General features: G+C 44.8%; 1 protein-coding gene across 2 annotated transcripts in view; it reads right to left on the reverse strand.

The window, feature by feature from the left end:
• Positions 1–6,000, reverse strand: part of nrxn2b (neurexin 2b) — a 794,861-nt gene that overhangs the window by 352,179 nt on the left and 436,682 nt on the right. The gene's annotated exons all lie outside the window — the stretch shown is intronic.

Genomic DNA, 6,000 nt, shown 5'->3' on the forward strand with positions numbered 1-6,000 from the left:
TACACACAGGCACATGCGTGCACACACACACACACACACAATCACACACCCAACCCTAAATCAATACTGAAGCAGCATGTATTAACGGGTGGGGTGGTGGTCAATGATGGGATTCTGTCAGAGCCTTCAAGAGGAGATAGAAAAAAGAGCCTCTTAGCTGCATACACAGCCTGCATCCTGATGAGCCCATCTTACCGGAGTCAGCTCACAGACACCAGAGAATCCGCTGAGAACTTATGCAAAACTGTCAGCATTCTCTTTAAGCAGCAATTAGGGCTGCATGATAAATCATATATTTATCAGCATCGAGATATGAACATGCAAGATAAACACATCAATAGTATTTATTTAAATTGACTGGATGTTCAGGTGCAATTGGTTCAATAAAAGCACAGGCTATTCATTGCCTGGGGTCTATGTTAGCAGTGTACCTAAAGCAGAACTGCGCACACTTCAATATTTGTATATTTATCGCGAGTCATATGGTCATCACAATATTCAACAACGTTATGGCATGTCGCATATTTTCCTCATATCAAGCAGCCCTAGTAGCACACAGCATAGACACCCTGCCCTTACTCGTACCAGCTACAGGACGGAATCATGATTCAGAAGCAGAGAAATGTGTCATTTTCTGGGCCCAGATAACCCCAAACTGGCTTTATGTTCTTAATACACCGTCACCGCACACAGCACCAGTGTGCCATTCAGAGTAAAGCAGGTGAACTCCTGTCGCAGCGTTGGGTTTACAGTGCAGCCGGCGTCTGCTTTGATGGCCCGGAGACGGCACTGGAGGCGCCTCCTGCAAGGGGCTCTAGCGCATCAGCCTGGGGAGTTCTGACAGCTCCTCCGGGGAGACTTTCACTTAAATCAATCCCGTCCATAAATACACTCTCTAATTTATTCTGCAAAAAAGAGAAAACACCAGGACCAGAAGATTCAAAGATACCCAGAAACAAAATGGATCAGCATCCGAGATTCTCACAGATAGGGGTGACGTGCTATATCAACACGCACTTTATCTTTTTCAGCACTGTACATATACTGCAGTTCATCTAATTTCATCTTCTTTATGCTGTGAGGTCACAAATATAGCATTAGAACGCTCTTGACTGCACTTTCCAATGCGGATGTAACAAGCACTAGTCGCAGCTAAAAGCAAAGAATGTTCATGACCTAACATTCTACTGCTGATGTAACAATCACTACTGGAAGCTAAAAGCAAAGAATGTTCATGACCTAACATTCTAATGCTGATGTAACAATCACTACTGGCAGCTAAAAGCAAACAATGTTCATGACCTAACATTCTAATGCTGATGTAACAATCACTACTGGCAGCTAAAAGCAAAGAATGTTCATGACTGAACATTCTAATGCTGATGTAACAATAAAATGTAAACAATTAGTAACAATCGGAAGCCAAGATGTTCTAGATCACTGACTTCCAAAAATCCTACTCTACAATGCATTAAACAAATTTTACACCCCATCATAAAAAAAGACATTAAAAAGTAATAAAAAAATGGCCCTCATTAAGTTGCAGCTTGACAGATTGGTGCTGTTTCTGTTTGTGTTGGGACTTCCTCCCAACTTTGCCACGAGGACTAGACCCATGCTACTGATGTGTTAATGCGGTGTTTAAGTCTCCCGGTAATCCGAAGTATCCCAGATATTTTTACATCACTAATTACTGCCCTGGAGCTTTAGATTGGCTTTCAAACTCCTCACAGCACACTGAAGAAAAATGTTCTTTCATCCTCTGTTCAAGAGAGCACGCACCTCGGTAACTGTTCATAATGGACACAATAAATGTATACTTTTTCAGTGACCCTTAGGCAAAAACATTTAGACTGCTTTCAAACTGTAACTCCAGCAAACGAATGCTAGTAACACAATGCCCAGTTCATGATGAACCACTGCAACTTGAAGCTTCAGTTCCAAATCCAGCCCTGCTTTTCTTTTCTCCCGGGTAATTAGCTGAAGAATTAGTGTTGCTGATTGGCCAGAATGTCTTTATGCCTGACTCCCAGGCAAATGAATGGAAAACCAGTGGTTCTCGGACCTCAAGGACCGTGATTTGATGATCCCTGCTCTAGAATGTTCTGTTAACCTCTGGACAGCTGATTCCCATGGTTTTATATTGAGATGAGCAAAAAGTGTGAATTAACCAGATGACCACGCTTTCAGGAAATCCAGTAACGGAAAAACAGACAAGCTACCACTCAGTAGCATGTTTTATTTAAACAGATTTTGCACAATGCAAGCACACTTATGTTAAATCCTATTTTGGTTATGTTCCATTAAAGATATTGTGCAAATAAACAGGGAGGGCCATGGCTGCCACATGAAGAAATTCAATTTATATGCTTGTCTTGGACTTTCATAATTTATATGATCGAGAAAATGAATTATGATAAATACAGACATTATCAGGACTGTCTTGTTGTTCTATTGGGCATTTGATCACTCACATCTTTCCTTGATTCCATTATTCCCTTTAACTCTCACTAGAGCTCAAATATTACACCCCCCCCCCGTTCTACCCAGCATGCCATTTGCCTTCCCTGTCACTGAAATGCTCCACACCCTCCCACCAGTCGTGTCCATAAAGCAGATGTACCCCTGGTACCTCACAACACTGTCTCAGCAAGCAGCCATGGTGTGAGATCACAAAGTGGACATTCTAATGCTGATGTCACAATCACTACTGCTGACTGAAAGCCATGTTCTAGATCTAGTGTTCAAGAGTTCTAGAACACTCACTTAGAATTCTGAACAAAAAGAAAAATGCAATGCAGCCTCTGTCACCAACAAGCAATCTCAGATGGAAAAAACATAAATGTAAAAATCTAAACAATAGCACCAAGTGAATACATTTACAGCACCAAGTTGGCGTAGCAGAAATAATCATTTTGACTACGCTTAGCACACTTTAAACTGCTGCATTACTTTGACAGCCATAAAAAAGGGAATTGTGCGCCATATGCGTGTCTAAAATGGCCAACTGTCACATTTAGAAAGAAGTCGTTCAATAAGCCTTATGTCTCTTACACTAGGCTGGGACCCCAGACTTCTCCCGTGGAGAGCACTGGGGTTTAGTGACTACTGCAAAAACACAAGTCAATCTCAACAATTATTTCAGTCTTATGTTTCCATTTCGATTACTTCTCTGCTAAATAAGACTAAACAGTTGCCACGGAGATGAGACGGTTCCAAGACTAATTTTAAGATTCTCAAGATGGGGAAAGAAAACTTTACTTGTCAAGCAAACAGACTTAAAACAAACTAATATTTTCTATTTAAGAGAAAAAAGATTGCAAGAACAAAAAACTTGTAACGGCAGTGTGAAAGCTGAGCACAGTGAACTGAACTGAACCCTGGGCACAGTCCTGGTTCCTGATTGGTGTTTCAACTCCCCGCCCAGCAGGGCATCAGCCAATAAGAGTGTGCCTCCGGACGCATGCCCTGCCCCTATAGGCCAACATCCAGAGGGTAGGTTTGGGCCTCCGATGCTAACTCCAGAAACTGTCTGTCCCCTCTTCAGGAGCCGTGGATTCCGATCCCGTCTGTTCCGGCTCCCGTCAACAGCTGTCACTCCGTCCGCAGATAAACACCCTACGGAGGCGCGCTGTCGCAACGCCTGATTCCCACGTCTGCCGGAAGCTTCCCAATCCGAACGGGGGATCGGAGAGATCGCCCGACTCAGATCCCGGAAGGGCCCTCTCCCCTGCGCCAGACTCCGCTCTGCTGAGCACTGTCCTTAGGGCTCTGCCGTGACCCTGTTTCACACTTCCACAAATAAAGTGACAGAGGAGGTACATTTCTGTTCTTCAGGGATCAACATTTCCCAAAATGTACCCCTGAAAGTACAGCAATGTTCTCTTCGGGTACAAACGTTTTCCAAGCAAAAAAAAGGTACAAATGAATGATATACTATTACAGGCAGGGGGCAATTTTATGGACCTGTACCAACAGGGTACTGCCCCAGTGCATGTGTATGGTGTAGGGCATGTCCTCCTGAATATGGATGTGTGCTATAATGCAAAGAAAATTACTTACCATATTAACAAGACTTAATATCTTTTTCTTTTCTCTCAATTAAAATATTAGCTTATGTTAAGTTACTGTTTGCTTGACAAATGAAATCACTTTCAGTAGGATCTAACAATTTGGATGTAATAGAGAGCTCCTGAATTTGAGATTATTGTAAATAAATGTCAGCATGGAGCCCTGATCTTTACATTTTACAGCGCTACCTTGCAGTAGATTTACATCACAGGACAGATATCACAGTTTCTGCATTTCCTTGATTTCATGGGAACATTCAGTCTCACCCAGTCCTGCTTTTAGAAACATCTGCTCCCGAGAATGTGCTAACAAGAAATATTATTTAGAACCTAGCATTTCCAACTTGTTAGCAGATTTCTACATTTTCCACTCTCTTGTTAACAGAAAATCTCACATCTTGCATCACAGGGATCTGCAGAATTTGGAAGATGTGCTTCACTGCAATAGATTTACTTGTACAGACATCAGAGTGCACCTATTACGGAGAACACTGCCCATTACCACAATCCCTTAATGACGATTATGCAAATACACAGGGCTGCTGCAGATACTAACTCTTTGGTTGTTGTCGCCATTTTATGTGCAATTTAAAGAAAGTTTATTTATTTCAGGGCCCTAGCAGTCCTACATCCACACAGTTTCACACATCCCAGGCTGGCGACCCTGAACACAGCCAGGATGAGTAAGAATAGAGTCCCCTCAACGGGGCCCCCCTATCCGGCTCGGAGGCCATCATTCATCTCCCTTAACATACGGATGTGACCTGTGTGTTACATCTCCCTTAACAGATGGATGTGACCTGTGTGTTACATCTCCCTTAACAGACGGATGTGACCTGCGTGTTACATCTCCCTTAACAGACAGATGTGACCTGCGTGTTACATCTCCCTTAACAGATGGATGTGACCTGCGCGTTACATCTCCCTTAACAGACGAATGTGACCTATGTTACATCTTCCTTAACAGACAGATGTGACCTGCGTGTTACATCTCCCTTAACAGACGGATGTGACCTGCGCATTACATCTCCCTTAACAGACAGATGTGACCTGCGTGTTACATCTCTCTTAACAGACGGATGTGACCTGTGTGTTACATCTCCCTTAACAGACGGATGTGACCTGCGCATTACATCTCCCTTAACAGACTGATGTGACCTGCGCATTACATCTCCCTTAACAGACGGATGTGACCAGCGCGTTACATCTCCCTTAACAGACGGATGTGACCTGCGCGTTACATCTCCCTTAACAGACGGATGTGACCTGCGCGTTACATCTCCCTTAACAGACGGATGTGACCTGCGCGTTACATCAACTCCCTCAACAGACGGGTGTGACCTGCACGTTACATCAACTCCCTCAACAGACGGGTGTGACCTGCACGTTACATCTCCCTTAACAGGCGGATGTGACGCCAGCGTTGTATTTTTTTCAAGACACACGACCGTTGAAACGCATTGTGTTTCTATGGGTTTTCTACAGGGCGTCTTGGCCCCTAATGGGTTAAACAACGCCTCTGACGGGCTGGTCTCTGACGGGCTGGTCTCTGACGGGCTGGTCTCTGACGGGCTGGTCTCTGAGAGGCTGGTCTCTGACAGGCTGGTCTCTGAGAGGCTGGTCTCTGACAGGCTGGTCTCTGAGAGGCTGGTCCCTGACGGGCTGGTCTCTGTGGCAGCCCCTCTCTGCCAGCTCTGCCCGGACGCCGCTGTCGCCCTCGACCCCGCGCAGACCGACCGGCGCGTTGGAAAGCCGGGCCCGCGGAACGGAAAGGAAATCAAACCGAAAACATCCTTCCCTCTCTCTCATCTCCGCTTTCATGCGGAGAACAAACGGCGGTTTGAAAGCCGTCGTCTCTCCGTCCCGGGAGCCGGTCACGGCAGCAAGGACACTCTGCTCATTTGTAACTGACGCCGTACGCCTCTCTATT

This window comes from Conger conger, chromosome 3, assembly GCF_963514075.1.
Source record: "Conger conger chromosome 3, fConCon1.1, whole genome shotgun sequence".
NCBI lineage: Eukaryota > Metazoa > Chordata > Actinopteri > Anguilliformes > Congridae > Conger > Conger conger.